This window comes from Salmo salar, chromosome 03, assembly GCF_965601325.2.
Source record: "Salmo salar chromosome 03, fSalSal1, whole genome shotgun sequence".
Classification (NCBI taxonomy): domain Eukaryota; kingdom Metazoa; phylum Chordata; class Actinopteri; order Salmoniformes; family Salmonidae; genus Salmo; species Salmo salar.
The window spans coordinates 61,780,001-61,805,849 of record NC_138293.1 but is presented as its reverse complement, the minus strand read 5'-3'; the positions used below and the strand labels follow the sequence as shown (position 1 = coordinate 61,805,849).

Genomic DNA, 25,849 nt, shown 5'->3' with positions numbered 1-25,849 from the left:
AGACCAAAATGGAGCTCTTTGGCATCAACTCAACTCGCCGGGTTTGGAGGAGGAGGAATGCTGCCTATGACCCCAAGAACACCATCCCCACCGTCAAACATGGAGGTGGAAACATTATGCTTTGGGGGTGTTTTTCTGCTAAGGGGACAGGACAACTTCACCGCATCAAAGGGACGATGGGACGGGGCCATGTACCGTCAAATCTTGGGTGAGAACCTCCTTCCCTCAGCCAGGGCATTGAAAATGGGTCGTGGATGGGTATTCCAGCATGACAATGACCCAAAACACATGGCCAAGGCTACAAAGGAGTGGCTCAAGAAGAAGTACATTAAGGTCCTGGAGTGGCCTAGCCAGTCTCCAGACCTTAATCCCATAGAAAATCTGTGGAGGGAGCTGAAGGTTCGAGTTGCCAAACGTCAGCCTCGAAACCTTAATGACTTGGAGAAGATCTGCAAAGAGGAGTGGGACAAAATCCCTCCTGAGATGTGTGCAAACCTGGTGGCCAACTACAAGAAACGTCTGACCTCTGATTGCCAACGAGGGTTTTGCCACCAAGTACTAAGTCATGTTTTGCAGATGGGTCAAATACTTATTTCCCTCAATAAAATGCTAATAATTTTATAACATTTTTGACATGCGTTTTTCTGGATTTTTTGTTATTCTGTCTCTCACTGTTCAAATAAACCTACCATTAAAATTATAGACTGATCATTTCTTTGTCAGTGGGCAAACGTACAAAATCAGCAGGGGATCAAATACTTTTTTCCCTCACTGTACACTCTGCATTATGGGTCATCCAACCGAGTGAAGTCATCAAAGTTGTATTGGGATCCCAACTTTCCTCTCTCCTCAGGCTCTTGGTGTTGAGCAACTGAACAGAAAGAACGAGTGTAAACCTGGCATCAGCCTCTTCTCTGGGCGCCCTCACAGGCAGAGCCCAGACCCAACCAATCCTGTCAAGCCTGTCCTGATTTGACAGGAGAGAGAAGAGGCGCTATCACTATGGAGAGAGGATGAGGGACTGCCACTGGTCACAGCGGGAACCCGGTTCCGTTGTCACTCTCCATTTCATTGCCCCAAGGTTATGTCTAAAAGGACCTACATTGTTCTACCGTTGGAACTTTCCGTGTCTCTTCACGCGCTTCTCTGTGATGGAAGAAGTAGAAAACGGGTTGTCAGCGCAACAGCTCCTTTCATAAGAAACGTAAATCTTACATCAGGCATTTTTAGGGTAAGTACAGTCAATTCGATTTTGAATTGGCCATTGAGGAAATGTCAACATTCTATGGGCTTGTGAGTTAATAGGGAATTAGATAGGGATTAGGTTACTGTAACATATATTTTAAAAGTTCATTTGGAGAAGAAATAGCCTACAAAATTAGGTTATCACAATCACAATATTTGCACATTTAATTCTGCAGACAGTTCAAGGTAAGGTAACTAACTTTTACACAACCTAATTTGTTCCATTGAAATGTTCCATCCCCTAGATATAGCTCATATTTAAATAGTTGTTTGCTAATGCAAAGGAATTGGCTCCTCAACGTGCAGTGATGTTTATGATGAGTTGTGTCACCAAAATCCAAACGTGTAACCTGACGGGCACGCGCACTGTCAAAGATGCGCAACATCCCACTGTTCTTTCGCATCGCATCGACATCATTGCGCTTCTGACAGAAAATCGAGCTGTCACTCTCCGATGTCCATAGTATTTTCAACCAAAACGTGTCAGCTCGAAGTCTAGCCAGCGACTATGCCACGCCACATGGTAAACAAACGCTCGCCTGCCGTAATACATACGAGAGGAGAAGTCACTGTCGGATTGAGGTGGATTAGACCAGTTGAAAACACCTGCACAAGACATCAACTCTCTGGTTTTCCGACGATGAAGCGACCAAAGAAGGAACAATAAGATGTGAGCGATTCATGGCTTTGTTAGACATGTTGAATTGTGGCAACCCAATTCAGCGACTGACATGAACAAAAGAATTTGTCAGAGAAGCTCATGCCACTGTTCCATATGCAAAGAAGCCTTTAGACCCGACAAGTGCCGCATGTAGCCTACCAGAGCGTTGGGCCAGTAACCGAAAGGTTGCTGGATCGAATCCCCGAGCTACAAGGTAAAACATCTGTCGTTCTGCCCCTGAGCAAGGCAGTCAACCCACTGTTCCCCGGGCGCCGAAGACGTGGATGTCGATTAAGAAAATCCCCCGCACCTCTCTGATTCAGAGGGGTTGGGTTAAATGCGGAAGACACATTTCAGTTGAATACGTTCAGTTGGACAACTGACTATGTATCCCACTTTTCCTAATAGGCTACGGAAATGACAAGACAGTAGACTGTTCAGGAATGCGCTCATTGGGATTTGGCATGCATTTTACGCAGCAGAGAACTTTGCTTTAATCGACGTACTTGTATCATGAGAGAATAATAGTTATCATAGGAACATGGACAAATAATGCACAAGCTTTCCCTGATGCGATGAGATACTCTTCAAGTTCTCTTGAGAATTGGAGCCAACCATATCAACACCGACAAAAATTAAAGTTTGGACTGTGTGTAAGGCCAGAACCGACAAACAATTTCACGGGAACACCGCATCTATATTAAAGCATCTTCACAGACTCGCATAGCGGTAAGAATTTCTACCCTATACAATAACGATACTGCTCTTTATTTGCCTATTCATTGTCTGCACGAGGTTGTGTTCCGTAGTGCGTTTTGGTTAGCCTTGGGTAACAATTGCGCCTTTGCAACAATGGCAAATCGAACGCACATTTTTTTTTCATGGTGTTTTTTCGTAATTTGTGATATACATTTTGCATTGCCTGTTTCACTGTTATGTTGCCTTAGTATCACCAGGAGGGCAACCCTCAACCGACCACACCTGCATGCACATGTGGTTGGAGAGGCGGATTAGAATGTCGCGGCTAAATTGCGCGACGTAAATCTAGTTTGTGAGTGCAATCCGTTTGCCAATCTCAAATGAATAGTCTATCACCGGTTTATTGTATGGTTATTTCAAATAAGTGTATTCGGTTTGCATGTCAATAAGCGCTTCATTAGCCTATTCTTTGTTACAGAATATTGACAGTTGGATGACGATGATCTTTTTTAGTATTCATTAATTTAAATGTATATAGCCTTTAGGAACTAGTGCTTGGCTACTCATAGATTCATTAACGATCATGTGCAGTGCGCTCGGTTCATGGGATTAACAAACGTTCCGTAACCACAGTCAATGAGTTGGGGACAATAGGCTCTGGAGCGTTAGCTACTGTTCATAGTGTTTAGTGTTTACTACTACTGCACCTTTTGCACAATAAGACAATACACATGGGAAATGTAGGTCGAGATATACAGATCCCTTTTTATTTGTTTTTAGGCTATTCAAAATATCTTGTGTTTTTGTCTCATGCGAATATGGTAACATTAAACATGATTTATATTTTACTTTTATGACATTAGTGTTATATAACAATGAAATGATGATCATTTTTTTAAATTAAAGGAGCAAAAGAGTGAGTCGTAGACAATGGAAGAAAGGCATTCCGTGATTTTCAGAAATGGCCCTCTCCATCGCCACCTATTCCGTTTCTCTCCATTCTGTGGGTGTTGCTTTATTAACCACCTGATTCTCTAATCCATGCAAGTATTAATTTTGACCAACTTCCCTCTCCCTGGATATATTTAATTTATCTGTAACTGGTTCAGTCAGAGGCACTCCCATCACTTTAGTATGGTTAACCCCAGACACAGCCTGGATATTCCATTCTTATGTTACTGTAATGAGTTCCTGTACCATTATCCCCTATGCACATTAAATATACACTGAACAAAAATATAAACTCAGCATGTAAAGTGTTGGTCCCATGTTTCATGAGCTGAAATAAAAGATCCCAGAAATGTTACATACAAACAAAAAGCTTATTTCTCTAAAATGTTGTCCCTGTTAATGTTGTCCAACTGTTGATGAGCATTTCTCTTTTGCCAAGATAATCCATCCACCTGACAGGTGTGGCATATCAAGAAGCTGATTAAACAGCATGATCATTACACAGGTGCACCTTGTGCTGGGAACAATAAATGGCAACTCTAAAATGTGCACTTTTGTCAAACAACACAATGTCACAGATGTATCAAGTTTTGAGGGAGCGTGCAATTGGCATGCCGACTTCAGGAATGTCCACCAAAGCTGTTGCTAGGTAATTTAATGTTAATTTCTCTACCATAAGCCGCCTCCAATGTTGTTTTATAGAATTTGGCAGTACGTCCAACCGGCCTCACAACCGCAGACCATGTGTATGGCGTTGTGTGGGGGTGAGAGGTTTGCTGATGACAACCTTCTGAACAGAGTGCCACAAGCTACGGACAATGAACATGGTTGCATTTTATCAATGGCAATTTGAATGCACAAACGAGATCCTGAGGCCCATTGTCGTGCCATTCATCTGCCGCCATCACTTCATGTTTCAGCATGATAACGCACAGCCTTTTGTCGCAAGGATTTGTACACAATACCTGGAAGCTGAAACATTTCCAGTTCTTCCATGGCCTGCATACTCACCAGACATGTCACCCATTAAGCATGTTTGGGATGCTCTGGATCGATGTGTACGACAGCGCTTTCCAGTTCCCGCCAATATCCAGCAAATTCACACAGTCATTGAAGAGTGGGACAACATTCCACCGACCACAATCAACTGCCTGATCAATTCTATGCGAAGGAGATGTGTTGCACTGCATGAGGCAATTGGTGGTCACACCAGATACTGACTGGTTTAATGATCCACACCCCTACTTTTTTTGAAGGTACTGTATCTGTGACCAACAGATGCATATCTGTATTCCCAGTCATGTGAAATCCATAGATTAGAGCCTAAATCATTTATTTCAATTGACTGATTTCCTTATATGAACTGTAACTCAGTAAAATCTTTGAAATATTTGCATGTTACGTTTTATATTTTGATTCAGTATACATCCGGTTTCTGTGTCGTATCCTACACTGTCAGACTGGGATTGACTTCAACGTGTTACAATGACTTTGCACCAAGCTGCAGAAACACAATACAATGTCTGTCTACAAAATATAGATACATTTTACATAGCCCAGCACCAACAGAAAAGCTCTAGTCATGAATCCTACGTATTGGTTTGTATTAAATACAGATGACATGTATTTATTCTGTGTCTCCCCTTTGGTGAAATGACCATTGTCATCCTCTAATTTGCCCTGTTTTCCCAATACCTTCCTGTCCTCCTCTCTGCTTTTAGATTTACAAGGTGTGTTTTGGCATTTCTCTTCATTTCCACCATGGGACTGTGGTACACATTTTTTTTAGGCAGTTTCTCTGTCCCCCCCCCCAACAACCCCCGGACCAGTCCCCTTAATCCTGAGCTCTCATTTTAGTCCCTGGAGAGTGGGTGGGAGACCCGGCCACTGCAGGGAGGAGGGGGGTCAGCGGGGAGACCAGCCTCCCTGGCCCCAGTGCTGAGAGAGGGATGAGTAGCAGATTCTGTGTGGCAGCAGACGAATGAACACCATCCCCCCATCAGTTCTTTATTATCATGACTGATGTGCTCTTCTCCTTTTTTCATTCAAAACACACACATTGCTCTCTGTTGAATCATCTGTTGGTGGAAACCACTGGTCCAGACTTATACTGTAGAGAATACAAATAATGGATAAACGAATGGAATAAATCATGGATATTAGAGTCTGCTAAGTGCTAGAAGAGAGAGATTAATCTCCCCTTGAGTAATAGTGTAGAATGTAAAATAAATCATAGCTGTTGTAAAATAGTAGGCTAATCATGGACCTAAAAATGGTCTAGGTCTGAATAATGGTGTACGCTGACGGACTGTATGTTGCAAAAGATGTCCTGAAAACGTAGTGTGCTCTTTCAGAAAAGGATTTTAAATTTAGATGGTGAATGTCATTGTAGAGGGTTCCTCACTCTCCGTCCAATTTTCTAGCTGCATGGCACAAGAGCTGAAATGCCTAGGCATTATGTGTATATCCAGTTTAGCAGACGTAAACACACCTCAGATTTAACCCTGGTCACACAGCACACAGACAGATAAGACTGAGGCTTTGTGTCTGAAATGCAAACGCTTTAGATTCCCTCCATTTTCCTCTTGGCTAGTGCTTTTAGACTGAGAATAATCTTAAAAGTAGAATGAAGGGGCCTGTTTTATCGAATAGTGTAAATGGTTATTGTAAATTGGGTTTTGTGTGTAACTGACAGTTTTGGTCTGGTATGTAGTTATGTCAAAATTAGAACAGCATATGTTCTTTTTGGGGGGATGCTGTATGTCTCTGGGTTTTAATGTGGTTTATGTTTGTGGAACAGTTCTGGTATGATGATTGGGCTGGTCTTGTAGAACATCTTGGCTATGGGTTGTGGATTGAGCTGGTTTTGTGAAACCGTTTGCTCTGGATTATGAGTTTGGCTCGTCTCTTAGAACGGTTTCAATTTCAGTAAGATATTGGGACAATTCATTGAACACTTGACCACCGTTTTGTGACACAAAGCATTCCTCTATCCACTGACGGAAGGTCATGCTGTATATGAGTGAAGGAAGCGAGTAGAGGATTTTTAAATGTGTGTGGGGATATGGGTGTGTTAAATGAAATTTGCTTTCTTGAGAAAGATCGATTACTTCGAAGACTTTGACCTTGCTGTTTTTAAAAAATTGCTCTTAACTAAAAATTCATTTTTTTTTCTCCTTCTAATAAATTTGTAAGATTAATGAGTGTGCACTGCAACAACACACTTTATTTGTTCTGGCTTGTTCTTAACACTGACACAGAAACGCGGTGTGGCGTCTGTAGTCCAGAACACAAGATTAGCGTCACTTTATTTGGCAAATCGAAACACAAAAGGTCCAACTGAAATTTGACTTCTGCTTCATCCCAACCCTTCCGGACATTCCAACAAAACTACACAGTGAGCAGTGGGGAGGGATCGTGTCCTCATGACTCATGATGACTTGACGTCAGTCTGAGGAGAAAGTCCCCTGCAGTCACCCCCCCTTAAAACACAAATGTTGTAGTTGACATTCCACGTGTAACGATGAGTCTTTCATTTTGTTAAGCAAGAGAAATTGGTCATTTTCCTAACTAAGAGAATCCGTATCGTCATGATTCATACACCCATACTTATCAGGGTAATTTTTCAGGGAAAAAAGTCAACTGTGTCATTTTGTTAATTTTCATTCACCCCTCAGGTATTGAAGACAGGCTTATAGAGAGCCATGAATGTTCGTCAGACCAGACATCATAAACTTTATATCAGTGTTATAAAGGTCTGTAATGCAAAGGAAAATGTATGTGTGTGCATGCGGGCGTCTGTGTGTGTGTGTACAGACGGTGATGTCTGGTTTACCTCAGTGTGTGTGTGTGTGTGTGTGTACAGACTGTGATGTCTGGTTTACCTCAGTGTGTGTGTGTGTGTGTGTGTGTGTACAGACTGTGATGTCTGGTTTACCTCAGTGTGTGTGTGTGTGTGTGTACAGACTGTAATGTCTGGTTTACCTCAGTGTGTGTGTGTGTGTGTGTGTGTGTACAGACTGTGATGTCTGGTTTACCTCAGTGTGTGTGTGTGTGTGTATTGACTGTGATGTCTGGTTTACCTCAGTGTGTGTGTGTACAGACTGATGTCTGGTTTACCTCAGTGTGTGTGCTCCTAAGGAGAGGTGAGCAGCACAGCAAATGCATACAGCCATGAGACTCCTTCCCACTGGGAATGTCACTGCTGAGCATGGGGATCCGCTCAGACACATGTGCCTCGTGTAACACACACACAGTGTCTGTCTCTCTCTCGCTCTCACACACACACACACACACACACTGTCTCTCACACAATCTCACAGATTCACACACACGTGCGCGCACACACACAGACACACACACACACAGTCTCTCACACAATCTCACAGATTCACACACACACGCGCGCACACACACACACACACACACACACAGATTCACACACTGCTCATACACACAGAGACGTTTACGCTCTGACATAAATATTCACACAGATTTCTCAGACTCATGAGTCAGGGCGCCATGATGCATTTGCGTACAAGCGTGGAGGAGACGGCACGGCCCGCAATGCGTGGCGACGGGTCTCATGTCTACTGCCCGCAAGTCACTAAAGGGGTGGAGCCGCAAAGCCTGAAAGGCTGGCTGCACTACACACAGTAGGAAGGAATGTACTTTCACCACAAAGACGCTGGTCATTCACTCAATGAAACTGAAATCTATGTGTGTCGTGTGTGGACGTTTGCGTGTGAGGTGCAGCTGTTGCTAGGGTGAAATATAGTCAGGACGGAGGATGCACTGTTGCACTGTTCAAACATAATCGCATACTCAGTGAATCATATTATATTGAGATAGCTGTATCTTGACTCCTTAAACCAAAGCCTTTCTTCGCCTGCCTGAGTTCTAAGCTCTGTGGCTAATAAGCAGCTCTAGACTAACACAAACACACACACACACACACACAGTATGACACTAAGGTGAAACACGCTGTAACACTGTGACAAATTATCAGCAGGTTGTCTGCGCTGCAACACACAGAAAAAGCCCTTTCACACACACACACACACACGCAATATCAGCTCACTCGCAAGGGTCATCTGCAGGGCACAGAGACTGAGGTGGTCGTCTATAAGAATCCAGTAGGGGATCTGTGTCACAGTGCTGTGCACGGCGAAGGACGCACGGATTTGTCCAGCAGCGTTCACTGCTCATGCCCCATTGGCTTAGCTGGGCCAGACGTGGCTGCATAGGCTCTGTCTCTCTCTGTCCTCGTCAGCAGGAGAGGAGAGCTGAGCACAACAGCCAAGCTCAGGGGCCACCGCAGCAGAGACAACCTGTTACTCCCCGGCAGCCAGACACAGCTACACAGAGGGGGAAGGAAAGGCGAGGGAGACATTTGATTTGCTTCTTTGCTGACACAAGTGTTTTAGCTTATGGTATTCATTCATGTCTATGTCAAATCTGACATAATGATCTTTTAACGAATAGATGTGGACGAGCAGCGGAAAACATACAGTACACTGTATATGTCTAGTCTGAAACCAAAGGGTCTTGCAACTCTGAGTTGTCCAAGAGAATCCTTTCGGTCCATTGAGCATCTATAAGGGTCTGCAGTACACACGACCAAAATGGTAGAGTGAGAGACAAGCTGGTATGGGGTTCTTTTTAGCCACGGCTACATGTGCAGTAAGGGTTATTTCTCTGAGACATCCCACTGCCTTTGGTCACGTAGCTGTCCATCCCAACTCCATATGGTGGATAGGCAGACCGGTGGATAGCTCTCCTAGATAATATAGACATTGTCTCCAATGGGCTGAAATATTCAAGAGGGATTTCTCCATTTATACTGTGATCAGATCCCAGACGAATCACCAAACTGACGTTCTCCACAACTCTTCTCCCTGAAATAGGCTACATCTATATGCTGATAGGCCATTAGCTTTGTAAACATGCATATTTTACTGGCCTGACTCGCTGTGGTGTGGTGGGTCAGTTGGAAAATGACTCTGTTATACTCAAAAGATATGGGTATGGTTGTAGAGAATCGAAGGACAGTGAATGTAAGAAGAAACCTCAGGTGCTAGCTTAAAGCCCGGAAGCAACCGCTACCAGCCTAAAGAACAAGGATGAGGCGCATGGCCAGGTTAAGGGGAGTTTAATGGAAGGAGATGTCCACATTCATACACACATCTGACCGCTCTTGGTTCAGATAATGGAGAATCCCATCCAGTGAGAACGGACATTAATTGTGTCTGAGAATGATTGTGGTTCTGAAAAAGGATAAATACATGTAGGCTGTAGCACTGATATGATATGCATGACATGAAAGTACAAGCTAGTGTACAACACTGTAATAAGGCCTAGCATAAATGAACTAGCAAACAGGCTCCAGCTAGAGGTCCTGTATATAAACAAATATATAGGAAATACAGCAATGTAGAAATGTCTACCGAATATAGCCCAGATTATAAACCGGGTGGTTCAAGCCCTGAGTGCTGATTGGCTGAAATCTGTGGTATATCAGACTGTGTACCACAGGTATGACACAGAATGACTATGTACTGGTCTAATTACGTTGGTAACCCGTTTATAATAGCAAAAAGGCACCTTGGGGGGGCTGTGGTATATGGCCAATATACCACGGCTAAGGGCTGTATCCAGGTACTCTGTGTTGCGTCGTGCAAAGGAAAAGCCATTATCCATGGTATATTGGCCATATACCACACCCTCTCTGGACCTGGTTGCTTAATTATAGCATGAGCAATATACACAAATAATATAGCCTGGCACCATGCATGACAAATGCTAACAAACGGCTAATCGCTAATAAGCATGTTAAATCCTAATGCATTCTGAATACAAATGCTAATGCTAGCAGAAACGCTAATGGGAGCACGAGCTAACTAACAAGCTCAACACAATACAATTATTTACAACAGACGCTACTTGGCTCCAAACCCACAAGACATAAAGATCTCTTGGCACTTACGTTAAGCTGCACGCACAATAAAACATCCAAACTACAAAGGTGTGAGACCTCATGCAGGAGGACGAGTAGCGTGACCTTGACCAATAAGAAATAAATTAAGTTTAGGACTTTCTGAATGACTGAAAAACACCAGTAGAGTGTGCTAGAACAGCTGACTGAAGCTTGCTGTTTCGACACAACTCTTCTGTCCACTTCTGTCCTTTCGCTCAACTTGTCTGGTTTAGTCACTCTTCTGCATAAATCCCTTTCTCTCCTCTTCAAACTCTAGGGAGTCAGCACCAACTACTTATGGAAGGCTACTCCATGATCTGAGTTGAGGCAGAGAGAGAGAAGGGAAGGTCAATTTGAAGGTTATGTTTAAGGCTATCGCAGTAAACATTGCCCTAATCTAGGCATCTCTTTATCACTCATTGACCTAATCTCTTCAAATCAGCTGTCAATCAGTTGTCAGGCCCCTGTCAGATAATGACCTTTCATCTAAACAGATTATGGAACAAACAGACACAGCCATCAGCTACGCACAGAGGCAGGTTGAAAAAGTATGTGAACCCTTTGGAATTACCTAGGTTTCTACATAAATTGGTCATCAGATTTGATCTGATCTTCAATCTAAGTCACAACAATAGACAAAATGTGCTTAAACTAATAAAAGACACAAATTATTGTATTTTTCTTGTCTATGTTGAATACATCATTTAAACATTCACAGTGTAGGTTGGAAAATGTATGTCAACCCCTAGGCTAATGACTTCTCCATAGCTAATTGGAGTCAGCTAACCTGGAGTCCAATCAATGAGATGAGATTGGAGATATTGGTTAGAGCTGCCTTGCCCTATAAAAAACACTCACAAAATGTGAGTTTGAAATTCACAAGAAGCATTGCCTGATGTGAACCATGCCTTGAACAAAAGAGATCTCAGAAGACCTAAGATGAAGAATTGTTGACTTGCATAAAGCTGGAAAGGGTTACAAAAGTATCTCTAAAAGCCTTGATGTTCATCAGTCCACGGTAAGACAAATTGTCTATAAATGGAGTAAGTTCAGCACTGTCGCTACTCTCCCTAGGAGTGGCCGTCCTGCAAAGATGACTGCAAGAGCACAGCGCAGAATGCTCAACGAGGTTAAGAAGAATCCTAGAGTGTCAGCTAAAGACTTACAGAAATCTCTGGAACATGCTAACATCTCTGTTGACGAGTCTACGATATGTAAAACACTAAACAAGAATGGTGTTCATGGGAGGACACCACGGAAGAAGCCACTGCTATCCATAAAAAACACTGCTGCACGTCTGAAGTTCACAAAAGAGTATCTGGATGTTCCACAGCTCTACTGACAAGATATTCTGTGGACAGATGAAACTACAGTTGAGTTGTTTGGAAGGAACACACAACACTATGTGTGGAGAAAAAAAAGGCACAGTACACCAACATCAAAACCTCATAACCTCATCCCAACTGTAAACTATGGTGGAGGGAGCATCATGGTTTTGGGCTGCTTTGCTGCCTCAGGGCCTGGACAGGTTGCTATCATCGGCAAAAAAATGAATTCCCAAGTTTATCAAGACATTTTGCAGGAGAATGTTAGGCTATCTGTCTGCCAATTGAAGCTCAACAGAAGTTGGATAATGCAACAGGACAACGACAAAAAAACACAGAAGTAAATCAACAACAGAATGGCTTTAACAGAAAATACGCCTTCTGGAATGGCCCAGTCAGAGTCCTGACCTCAACCCGATTGAGATGCTGTGGCATGACCTCAAGAGAACAGTTCACACCAGACATCCCAAGAATATTGCTAAACTGAAATAGTTTTGTAAAGAGGAATGGTCCAAAATTCCTGACCGTTGTGCAAGTCTGATCCACAACTACAGAAAATGTTTGGTTGAGGTTATTGCTGCCAAAGGAGAGTCAACCAGTTATTAAATCCAAGGGTTCACATACTTTTACAACCCTGTACTGTGAATGTTTACACGGTGTGTTCAATAAAGACATTAAAACATATGATTGTTTGTGTGTTATTAGTTTAAGCAGACTGTTTGTCTATTGTGACCTAGATGAAGATCAGAGAAAATTTGATGACCAATTTATGCAGAAGTCCAGGTCATTCCAAAGGGTTCACATACTTTTTCTTGCCACTGTATATGTGCAGTAAGGGTTATTTCTCTGAGACATCCCACTGTCCTTGGTCACGTAGCTGTCCATCCCAACTCCATATGGTGGATAGGCAGACCGGTGGATAGATCTCCTAAATGATATCAGAGATGGTAATTCCTGTTAAATGGTTGAACAATCACGCTAAGTGAAGCTACTACAGTGTTAGTCCTTCACATGCTAGATCTGATCAGACAGGTACATTGTCTCCAATGGGCTGAAATATTCAAGAGGGATTTCTCCATTTATACTGTGATCACATCCCAGACGAATCACCAAACTGACGTTCTCCACAACTCTTCTCCCTGAAATAGGCTACATCTATATGCTGATATGCCATTAGCTTTGTAAACATGCATATTTTACTGGCCTGACTCGCTGTGGTGGAGAAGGTCAGTTGGAAAATGACTCGAACACCGTCAGACTACTCTTCTGTCCTCTCAACTTTTGGGCTTTAGTCACCCTTCTGCATTAATCCCATCTTTCCCCTTCAAACTCTAGGGAGTCAGCACCAACTACATATGGAAGGCTACTCTGAAGGCCCTTCCTGATTGATACTGTCTCCATGATCTGAGTTGAGGCAGAGAGACAAGGGGTGGTCAGTCTTAGCTATGGGTTGTGTTTAAGGCTATCACAGTAGAAACAATAGTTTAACATTGCCCTAGTCTAAGCCTCTCTTTATCACTCATTGACCTATTCTCTTCAAGCTGCCAGTAAGGCCCCTGTAACATAATAACTTTCAATAACAGATCATGGAACAAATCAAATCAATGTTTATTGGTCGCGATTACAGATTTGCAGATGTTATCGCAGCTGCAGCGAAATGCTTGTGTTTCTAGCAACGACAGTGCAGCAATACAAAACAATACACACATAATCCAAAGTAAAAAGAAAGAAATTAAGAAACGCCAGAATGAATCCAATGAAAAACCCAAATAGCACTGTAACAGTAATCCAAATGAACAACCCAAATAGCACTGTAACAGTAACCCAAATAGCACTGTAACAGTAATCCAAATAGCACTGTAACAGTAATCCAAATGAACAACCCAAATAGCACTGTAACAGTAATCCAAATGAACAACCCAAATAGCACTGTAACAGTAATCCAAATGAACAACCCAAATAGCACTGTAACAGTAACCCAAATAGCACTGTAACAGTAATCCAAATGAACAACCCAAATAGCACTGTAACAGTAATCCAAATAGCACTGTAACAGTAATCCAAATGAACAACCCAAATAGCACTGTAACAGTAATCCAAATGAACAACCCAAATAGCACTGTAACAGTAATCCAAATGAACAACCCAAATAGCACTGTAACAGTAATCCAAATAGCACTGTAACAGTAATCCAAATGAACAACCCAAATAGCACTGTAACAGTAATCCAAATGAACAACCCAAATAGCACTGTAACAGTAATCAAAATGGAATCTGTATGCATCTACACCAGATGAATTTACACAAGATCTTCTAAGAATGATATGTACAATACATTAGTAGATATATTAGAGTGAGCTATGTCAAGAATCCAGAATATAAATAAATATGCGGTGTGTATAAGCAGTGTAACTAAAAATACAATGTACAGTAGTAGAAATATTAGAATGAGCTATTTGGAGAATACAGTATATAAATAGACAGTACAAAACCCCATAGCAAAATGGATAGAATTGCAGGAACTTAGCTTCCGGACCTGAGTATAAATAATGTATATGTATGTGATTGGTGTGTATAGACATTATGAATAGAAAACGGTGTACTGCAGTAGTTATATAGGATGAGCCTTGACTAGAATACAGTATATACATATGAAGTGGGTAAAAAAAATATGTAAACATTTTTAAAGTGACCAGAGTTCACTCAATTTATGTACATAGGGCAGCAGCCACTAAGGTGCAGGGTAGAGTACCGGGTGGTAGCCAGCTAGTGATGATGTCTGGGGTTCAGGACAGGGTACTGGGAGGAGGCTGGCTAGTGGTGACTATTTAACAATCTGATAGCCTAGAGATAGAAGTTGTTTATCAGTCTCTCAGTCCCAGCCTTGATGCATCTGTACTGTCGCTGCCTTCTAGATGGTAGTGGGATGAACAGGCACAGCCTGTCGGCCTGCCATCAGCTACGCACAGAAGCAGTTTGACAACAACATGAAACGATTGGGCAAGAATTTAACAACAACAAACTAATGGCACGCTCGTCGTTTTCCAACGGCCATGAGCTAGCTCTCTCAGGACGGTCCGGTCCTGTCCTCTCCCCCCACCCCCACAGTCTCTTCTTCTGCCCCCCCCCCCCGAGTCATGTTTAAACAAAGTAATACAAGTGGGTTTCCATGGCCACGGGGTCTGGCGATTATCTGGTGGTGTGATAGATAGGAAAAAAATCCCAAAGGGCTACGCAGATGCTAGCATGCTAGCTAATAATGGGCGATAGCCTCAAAGCAAACTTTGAGATTTCATGTATTTTTTTTTTTAAAGATGGGCTTGACAGAAGAGCTCAAGGGCTAACTTTAAAATGTCTGGTTTCCACCGTCACATGGGAAGGGCATGGATTCGGGGAAGGGAGAGAGATGTGAGGGAAAAGAGCCTCTCACATAAACAGCCTTAACTCAAGACTGTTTACAGTACGACAAAGGAAGGGCTGATGGGGAATGTGTTCTATCTGAAGGTGATAAAGTATGTTTTGGTGTGGGGGCATGGGGGAGAGACTGAGTAGGGGTCCTTGGCTGGGGCAGTGGAGTTATGTCTGGATCTCATCTCGTCTTCTGTCTACTGATCTTGGCAGCAGAGGACTCCTGGAGCATCCGGTCCTCTCCCCTACACTCTCCACCCCAAGCCATCCAGTTATTGACCCAGTGAGGGACCTATACTGGAAAACTGGTCCGTTTATGTGTGTGGAGTCACTGGTAGCCCTGGCAAGACTTAGGCTACACACATGAATAATAACTGGAGTCAGAGAGACACATAGTGATCCAGGACTGTGCTTCTTCAGCCCAAGTCTGTAATCCTTCAGCGCGTCTCTGTTATCATTATTGGAAAGGAGCATGCTTCTCCTTCAAAACACTGGTTTCTGTGGAGGACGACAACAATGAGATTACATGAAAACTAAGACTGGCATGGCCAATGAACAAGCCTTTATTCGTCTGCTTGCCTGAACAATAAGCATCACAGTGTGTGGTCTTGGATGTGAGACAGCACACTGTACAACAGTAGGCCTACAATGGTGTAGTCGTGGTATACTCTTATGCTTTAGCCTACAACATTTTTAGGTCAATAAGGGATTTTTTTTGTGAATTCACTTTAACATTTTTGGGAGAGATCTGATGTGCCCCCATATTCATTTCATAGTGACTCTACTCCTCCTCCCTTACTCTTCCACTCTGTGCTCCATTCCTCTCTCCTCCCTGGTGCACACACAGTCTTTTGTAGAAGGTAATGTGATTGCTTAGTTCAACATAATGCTTTCCATCTCTTGAATTTGGCTTCTATTAGTTTCAATTGAATAAGTTGGTGTTGGAATCTTGCTCTAGGGCCTTAGGGGTCTCACTTAAATAAATCCATGGGAAACTCTTTTTCCAGGGAAAGTCCTATACTTTTCAATTTTTTAATCCCTTACTTAGCTATGGGATGTCACTACCAATTACTACCAGCTGCGTTTTCCTCTTTTCTGAAACAGGGAACTCTTTCACATCAGAAAAAGATACACTATAGTTTATAGGGCAGCTCTACTGAATGTCTCTCAAATTCAACGATGTTGTTTGATAAACCTTGACCATGTTGATCCTTTTTCTCTTAGAGATTTGGGTCCTTGATCAAAATTCCTAGCCACTTAAAGGCCTAGGCTATTGATGATTGAGTTGGAGACATGCGTGGCCACACAGTCATGGGTGAACAGGGAGTACAGGAGGGGCCTGAGCACGCACCCCAGTGGGGCCCCCTTGTTGAGGATCGGCGTGGTTGAGGTGTTGCCTACCTTCACCACCTGGGGTCAGCCTGTCAGGAAGTCCAGGACCCAGTTGCACAGGGAGGGGTTTAGACCCGGAGCCCTGAGCTTAGTGATGAGCTTGGAGGGCACTATGTTGTTGAAAGCTGAGCAGTAGTCGACAGAGTCAACAGAGGTACAGACCACTGGACCTTAAAGTTAACGCACCCTCCTGTATGTAAGATGTCTATTTTGACTCTGCCAGAGGGGGTAGCCAACATTGATTCATTCATTATTCAATGCTAATTAATTTCTGTAATAACTCATGCATGTTTTGAAAGGATTTAGTCATTTTCACACCCCAAATTAAATGTTCACAGCTCATGACAATAGCTTAAGTGCCAATTTAGCACCAGTGAAAATATAATAGGTTCAGCTAATGACATGTTGTAAAGTGAAATGTCAGGTGCTCCTCCATCCTATTGTTAATAATATTACACTCATTTCACTCACTAATCAATTTCTAATTTGTGTTGTTCCGTTTTTACCATGCCGATGTCAACAATCATGGCAATTGGCAACACACCGTTTTGTATTCATTTCTCATTGTCATTTGGCTTTAATTTGAAAGGACATGAAACAGCCCATACAGATTAGCCCTCCGCTGGTATCTGGAGCAGAGATGGTGAATATGTTCAGATCCCAGGTCAGTTGGGAGCATTCAGCTCTGTGACAGAGCAACAGGGGGTGAGCACATTTGGCAGTTCTCAGGTCTGCTTTGGCCTCAGGCGATGTTCCAACTACTAACACATTAGAACTGGGCTTCTGGGAGCTTGAAATCATATCCTAATGCTCTTTATGGCCACTCTCCTGACCAATTTCTCATATTCTCTTCCTTCCCCTCCCATTCTCCCATCCCACTGTCTCTCAGGTTAATCTGGGTTTGCTCTGCTCTGACAGCGGTTTGTCCAGTCATAAATCACCATTCTAATCATCTTTAGTCTCTACCAAACACTGCTGTAATGGACTCACTGGAAATCAATCTAATCAATAAGGGAATCTTCTCCCTGTGTGTGTGTGTGTGTGTGTGTGTGTGTGTGTGTGTGTGTGTGTGTGTGTGTGTGTGTGTGTGTGTGTGTGTGTGTGTGTGTGTGTGTGTGTGTGTGTGTGTGTGTATCGACCCTGGTTCAGTCTCTGATTCCTGCCTATCTCCAGGGGCCTTTCTGCACAGCTTGTTAGCAGCACATCTCACATCAGAGGCGTGTCTGCCTTAAAAATAAATGACCCCCCCCACCCTGAATTCAGGAGTCAGCTACAGAATAATTCATATGTGTTGGTCTGTATTTGGCAACATTTGACTCACCTAATTACTGGACACAGAGGGTAAGAGTTGAATGACATACTGCACATGCTACAAAGAGCAATAGACATACACCCACACACTGATGCTGTGTGTTAGATGTAGAAGGAGGGAGTCTATTTCCTCGGGGTCTTCGTTGGATGATGAGGAGTTCTGGTGAGGAAAGAGGGGGATGGGAGAGGAGAAGAGAGGAGGCCTTGGTAGTGGGGGATTAGGAAGGGGGGGGCTACAGCTCCACTACAGACATTGTGGTGGACGGGGGCTGGGTAGCGAGGGGAGTTGGGGGATGGGGAGTTGGGGGATGGGGAGAACCTTGTTAGAGAGCTGATGATTTCCCCTCTCAGAGTCCACACACACAGCTCCATTTTGTGCCCTGGATGCAAGGCTGGGAATGAGTTGGTAGGGCAGCATTGTGTCTACTGGGTCCATGGTGCCACGGGCTCACAGACAGACACAGCGCTCCATTCATACACACTCTACTGGCGTAAGACTGTGGGCTCCATGCGTGCTAGGCTGCCTTTGTGTGGGGGAGTCGGTGTGTGTGTGTGTGTTTCGTGTTGCCATGTGTGAGAATCGCTCAGCTTTCTGGTTTTTCTTAGCTAATGTATGAATGTATGGATAGGGCATCATTTCACTATCTGTGGTTAGCATGGCTTTGTTTAAAAGATAGTCGGCATGGAGAAGGAGGGCTGGAGGGATGGGGGGATAAGATAAGACCACTGAGGTGGAAGGAGAGAAGAGGTGGATGGTTCGCTCTATCTTTTTCTCTCTTTCCAAACCCAATCATCAAGACTGTCTTTCACCCCTCGGGCCCTTGTGGAGATTTCTGCACGCTTTGATGAGTGCGTTAAGCTCGCAGTGCCTCTTCCCAAAACGATGCAGCGACTCTCGTAGTGTGACCCTTATTTTACACACGCGCCATATCATTCCCCCCCCCCCCCCCCAAACAGAGTCTGTTTTCTATCTCAGTGTATACATTGACTACATTCCCATCCACATACTGCTGTGTGAGTCAAATGCAACGCCCAGTACAGTTCAATGGTGTCCACAGAGACGCCACCATATTTCTGCTTTTAAATCTGTCAGTGTTTCTTTCAGATGACAGAATGTCTCTCACAGTACTAGAGACCCAGTGTGCAAGCTGCTGCAGCTGCTACACCCCCCACTCCATACACACACACACACACACACACACACACCCTCATGCACATACATACAGGCACACACACACCACCACTGCACTCGCTGCCCCTCCCCATTTGTCTGATGTTTCGCTTTGCTTTAATAACAGGACTGATGCCATTTAAATATCTCGCTTCAGTTAACTCAGTGGAAATCCAGCTGCATAAGTGGGTTACTGAGTTCTCCTTTTTCACCAAAATATGATAAGGCACTGAATTCAAGTCATCGTGTGAGCGCAGCTATGACAAGCTGTAAATAAACCTTAAGCTGTAAATATTATTCATACTAATAACACTACTGCTAATAATAGTAATGACATATCTTATGAGCTGTGTCCTGACTTGGTTTGAAGGAAGCCTTGCCACCCCCACTGTCCTCTCTCCCCCCTGCCTTCCTCCCAGGGGGTGCCAGGCACAGTACCCAGCACCTAGGCTGTGCCCCCAATTCACCCCAATTCCCCCCTCCCTAACCAGCAGCCAGGCTGTGCCCCCAACTCCCTGGACATTATGCATCCCAACACAGCCAGATGGTAGTCCATCTCTATAACTAAAACACATCCTCATTTAGGAAACAGATTTGACATTAATGAGTCTACAGGATGTTATTTCATAAAAACAGCCCCTCCTCCTACATCTACGTTTTTCTCTACCAAACAACCCTTGTTCAATGGAAGGTATTTTAAGTAGCGCTTATTAATCAAGTCGCCACAAATACTTTACAAAGTATATTTCAATTTAGACTAAACAAAACCAGGAAACTGCTGAGTGATGTATTAAATCTTATTTGAATGGTAATGGTGGTTTGGACCTGAGAAGTGCGTGAGTGTGTGAGTGTGTGTGTATTGCACACTGTCTCTTACCTCTCTACCCTAGAGAATAACTACTGCATCAGTGGAGGCTGGTAACTTGAGACCCACGGTAGAAGCGCGGACTGCACAGACGACAAAGCGTCTTTCAAAAATCGCCAAATCCATTATTTTAACCTAAAACATTTAATAAAGACATTTATAGTAAAATGGGAAATGGAAATGAGAGGGCTACTTACACACTGTTGGGAAGGGACCGCAGCAGTGATGAAATGAGTTGAGGGGTTCAGAGGCTTGACTTCAGTTCAGGACAGGGGTTGAGGTGTTCAGAGGGTTCAGTGCAGGACAGGGGTTGAGGTGTTCAGAGGGTTCAGTGCAGGACAGGCTCATCATGGATGGATGGTGTTGGAGAATAACTTTTCCACTGAGGGCAGGGCAAGATTTGACTGGGAAGACAAACAATAACACTACACAGTTAGACAAATGAGTTAAGAATGAGGATTAAAATCACATTGATGTGAAATAATGTGATTTTGTGATTGACTCTACATACAGTAATGAGAGAAAATTAAGAGGGAACATTCAATGTGCCAGATGAGACATTGTTTCAGTTCATATCAGGAGAGAGTTGACACTGGTAGTGGAGTGGTCATCCCCTCTTAATCAGGGAACAGGAGGACCTTGGCTGTAAATACAAATACAAGATACATTCCATTACAGCAGCGCCATCCTAGGTTTGGGCAACAAGTTTCTCCATGGAGTAAAACTCAGAATTGATATTCAAACACAGACTGCGCATCTCGCCCACTTGACACATCAAAGTAGCCCAAGAAGCGTTCCCGAATAACGCCCTGATCATCCACATACCTGATGATAACTAACAACTGCGCGCGACACCTGATGTCTGTGGTTTCATCCATTTGCCATGCGTCAACCTCTCTTTTAATCTCATTTTTAATGGATGATGCGGTAGAAGTTATCAAATCATTCTGAATTGATTTCTACATCCCAGAGAAGACAGTAGAAACTTCCATATGCTCAGCAAGTAAAGCATAGTAACATGCAATTACCTTTTCAAGTTGTACTAATTGCCCTTGTTAGCGGAACTTTCCTTCACAACGTGTCCCTTAAAAAGCCAAATATGCAGTATCCCCTTTTCTTCTTATCTTCTTGTTGTGTTGCGCAGTTTGAATACGCAGACCTTCGTCCATCACATGATCAATGCGTCTTTTTCTCAGAAGCTTGAATCTGATGTGTGCATTGAAAGGGGTTCTTCAACAACAATTCCACTGTGTTGTTCCACTACAACGTTAGTGTTAACTAGCCATTCTGGTGAGAAAAAAAACTCCACTCGTCTAGTATCTAGCTAGTTACTTGCTACTAAAGTTAGCAGGGCACAAATGGCAATAACTTGACACTAAAATAAAGTTATAAAGCCAAGAAAACAACATATAATCTACCCCCTCCGTCTCCTGTAGTTTGAAGAAACTAGTTTGAATGGAATAATATTTTTTTTTTAAATCTCAATCTATCCAACGATGTCACCAACTCACCAAGCTTCTAAATCACACATGCGTAGTACTAGGTTCATTCTCTGATCCTTTGATTGGATAGACAACATGTCAGTTCATACTGCAAAAGCTTTGATTGGTTGGAGGATGTCCTCCGGAAGTTGTCATACTTACCATGTAGGTCTATGAAAAGGGGTGAGCAGCACGAGCCTCCAAGGTTTTGTAATGAAGTCAATGTAGTCAGAGAAGGATGGAAAATAGCTGTCCTCCAGCTACAGTGAGGGAAAAAAGTATTTGATCCCCTGCTGATTTTGTACGTTTGCCCACTGACAAAGAAATGATCAGTCCATAATTTTAATGGTAGGTTTTTTTGAACAGTGAGAGACAGAATAACAACAAAAAAATCCAGAAAAACGCATGTCAAAAATTTTATAAAATGATTAGCATTTTAATGAGGGAAATAAGTATTTGGCCCCCTCTCAATCAGAAAGATTTCTGGCTCCCAGGTGTCTTTTATACAGGTAACGAGCTGAGATTAGGAGCACACTCTTAAAGGGAGTGCTCCTAATCTCAGCGTGTTACCTGTATAAAAGACACCTGTCCACAGAAGCAATCAATCAATCAGATTCCAAACTCTCCACCATGGCCAAGACCAAAGAGCTCTCCAAGGATGTCAGGGACAAGATTGTAGACCTACACAAGGCTGGAATGGGCTACAAGACCATCGCCAAGCAGCTTGGTGAGAAGGTGACAACAGTTGGTGCGATTATTCGCAATTGGAAGAAACACAAAAGAACTGTCAATCTCCCTCGGCCTGGGGCTCCATGCAAGATCTCACCTCGTGGAGTTGCAATGATCATGAGAACGGTGAGGAATCAGCCTAGAACTACATGGGAGGATCTTGTCAATGATCTCAAGGCAGCTGGGACCATACATTTATCACCCTCGTGCTGTTGAGACTACTGTAAACCTTCATTGCAAAAAATAGTGTGTTTTAATCAGGTAATGTTTTGTAATGTTATTTATTTAATTTTTTTTATTCACTGAGCAGGATGGTCCTCCCCTTCCTCATCTGAGGAGCCTCCACTGCACAACACACACACACATATATATATATATATATATATATATATATATATATATATATATATATATACATACACACACACACACACACACACACACACACACACACACACACACACACACACACTCATCCATTCTACCCCCATACCTGTCACTTTAGGCAAAGCACTCTGTACACACACACACACACACACACACACACACACACACACACACACACACACTATTCATGCCTCAAGACACAACAAGAAACACTCACTCCCATCCTGGCTCACAAACACAGTAAAGCATTTTTCAGCCTGAAGTGGACTCCCTCCATCCACACCATTTTCCCTGTAGTTAGTTACAGCTGGGAGGACCTTTATCTCTGTATTATAACCCATTCATACTGTACGTAGCCAACTCACAAATGCTAAACATTCACTACAGTACCTGGCTTTCCATTATACCTTTCATGATCCCACCCCCACACAAACACACACACCACACACACACAAGCAATATTTTACACACTTCCAGTGGAACATCCATGAACCCCTTGCCTTTACCATCCTGTCTGTCACAGACCATATAAAAAAATATTTAAGAAATAAAAAGAAACAATAAAACAACAACCTGTATTTAACCTTTATTTAACTAGGCAAGTCAGTTAAGAACAAATTCTTATTTACAATGACAGCATACCCTGGCCAAACCCGGACAACTCTGGGCCAATTGTGCACCACCCAATGGGACTCCCAATCACAGCCAGATGTGATTCAGCCTGGATTCAAACCAGGGACTGTAGTGACGCCTCTTGCACTGAGAAGCAGAGCCTTAGACCGCTGTGCATTAATAGGATTTCAGACAGAGGACAAATATACGTACACAATAACTCTCTAAAGTGTACGCAAGCACATGTGCATTCCCTTGTACACTCACATGAACTCTAAGATCCCCTTCCCCCATCCTCTCCTCCATCTCTTCCTCCCCTCCACCTTCCCCATCCTCTCCCCCATCTCTTACTCCCCTCCACCTTCCCCCATCCTCCATCTCTTCCTCCCCTCCTCCTTCCCCCATCCTCCATCTCTTCCTCTCCTCCATCTCTTCCTCCCCTCCACCTTCCCCATCCTCTCCTCCATCTCTTCCCCCCCTCCTCCTTCCCCATCCTCTCCTCCATCTCTTCCTCCCCTCAACCTTCCCTCATCCTCTCCTCCATCTCTTCCTCCCCTCCACCTTCCCCCATCCTCTCCTCCATCTCTTCCTCCCCTCCTCCTTCCCCCATCCTCTCCTCCATCTCTTCCTCCCCTCCTCCTTCCCCCATCCTCTCCTCCATCTCTTCCTCCCCTCCTCCTGTCCTGCCTGCTAATGAGATATCTTTCTAGGAGCTCGCAAGTGAGTCGGAGCTCGGGGGTGCGGAGGTGTGTGCCGGTGCACTTTCCTGTGTGTGTGTGTGTGTGTGTGTGTGTGTGTGTGTGTGTGTGTGTGTGTGTGTGTGTGTGTGTGTGTGTGTGTGTGTGTGTGTGTGTGTGTGTGTGTGTGTGTGTGTGTGTGTGTGTGTGTGTGCTTACAGTGCAGGCTGATAGTGCTCCTAGCCTCACTTCACCCCCAGGTCGACTCATTTCCTGAACACTAACTACAGACAAGAATCTCAGGAAAGCTTTTGGTGTTTAAAGGCTTCCATGAAATTACAGTTTTATGGTTAAAGTCTGCATCTAATAAAGTAATTAGATTTATAAGATATAAACTTAGAACTGCATACTTGAGTATATGCATTTAAAGGTAATGGTTTGCTGTACCATTATATTGTTGTGCCTTTATTTAATCGATAATACATTTATCAATTATAATAATTTATAAATAAACCTGGCAAACTAACCAAGACCAGTCACAAGTGACAGATCACCACTTCAAAAACAAGGTTACTAGACAGAGTCCACATTTTAAATTGGCTGTGGATTTGTGAGATGTGATTTGAATGTTAATACCCAGCGATTTTTCTTTCCGTGTGAGATGCTGTGAAATGTGGTGATAGGAATCTGTCCGCTCTCAATAGAGAGATAAGAACAGAGTTGAGATAGCCCTTAACTCTCATTTACGCTACACCAGAACCACTGCTGAGTGGATTCCTACAATACCAAGAAAATACTTATGAAAATGCTTATTTTATTAATATTAATTGCTAATATTAATTGCTGTCTGGATACTTACTGTACCCTACCATTCTAATCATGAAGTCTTTTTTCCCCCATACACTGTCTATTCTAATAGATTCTACAAGGTCACTCCTTCTGCCGCGGACGGTTAGCAATAATACCACTTACATATATTACCTTCTTCCACTACCCCCTCTCTTACCACCTTTTCCCCCACCCATATCACTGTCTACCCCCCTCTTCTTCAGGGGGATTTACCATAGAACCCCATCCCACCACCATCCATGACCCAGTTCTGAGGAGATGAAGGGAAAGTGGGGAACATTGTGTTTTCCTCAGAGAGACGGGGTGCTCTCTCTCCTCTCTCTTTCATCAGCGCCTCACACTTGGTTAGACATACACACTGCTTCCTTGTTTAAGCACATGGCTCCGGGGTCATCTGTGTTTTGTGTTGTTTAGTGCGCTTGGGATTAGACCGGGGCACTGGGACGCCAGCTCAAGTTAGTTTAAGGAGTTGCTAAAGGAGACTGAGTAATAACATTAAGGAGATAAAGAGATGCAGAGGAAACACAGAAACAGGCTGAAAGACAAAGGAGAGGCTGACTGGGCTAGGAATGTGGGTATGTCGCCTCTCTATTTCACCTTGTTGCACCTTTTGTTTGTTTGTGTGTGTGTGTGTGTGTGTGTGTGTGTGTGCGCGCGCGCGTGTTTGTTGTGAAAGAAAGAACCAGACTGTATGTGTGAGACCTTTTGTTTGTTTACTTGTTCATTTAATACTGGAGCTCTTGAGGAGATACAGTATTTTATTGTTCATTTAATACTGGTGCTCTTGGCAAAATACAGTCTTTTATTGTTCATTTAATACAGGAGCTCTTGGCAAAATACAGTATTTTATTGTTCATTTAATACTGGAGCTCTTGGAAAAATAGAGTCGGACACTTTGTTTACACGTGTAGTGTTTTTTTCTCAAGTTGAGGAGAAATCCCAGATGCCTACAGTGCCACGCAGCCCCAGAGAGGGGAAGGACAGCCTGAGAGATTGTTCAACTAACATACATATGGAACAAGCTGTTCCATATGTATGTTAGTTGAACATAGTTGCCTTCACTCCCTTTTGGATGCTGTAAAACACAGAATTCCTCACAATCTGTAGGCC

The 25,849-nt window shown here is 43.3% G+C and overlaps 1 protein-coding gene across 1 annotated transcript in view; it reads left to right on the top strand.

Moving 5' to 3' along the window:
- Positions 1 to 1,604: 1,604 nt before the first annotated feature.
- LOC106600989 (gap junction gamma-1 protein) overlaps positions 1,605 to 25,849 on the top strand; it is a 38,646-nt gene continuing 14,401 nt past the window's right edge. Inside the window, exon 1 of the mRNA XM_082973659.1 lies at positions 1,605 to 2,635. The gene's annotated coding sequence lies outside the window, so the exon portion shown is untranslated. The remainder of the gene's footprint in view (positions 2,636 to 25,849) is intronic.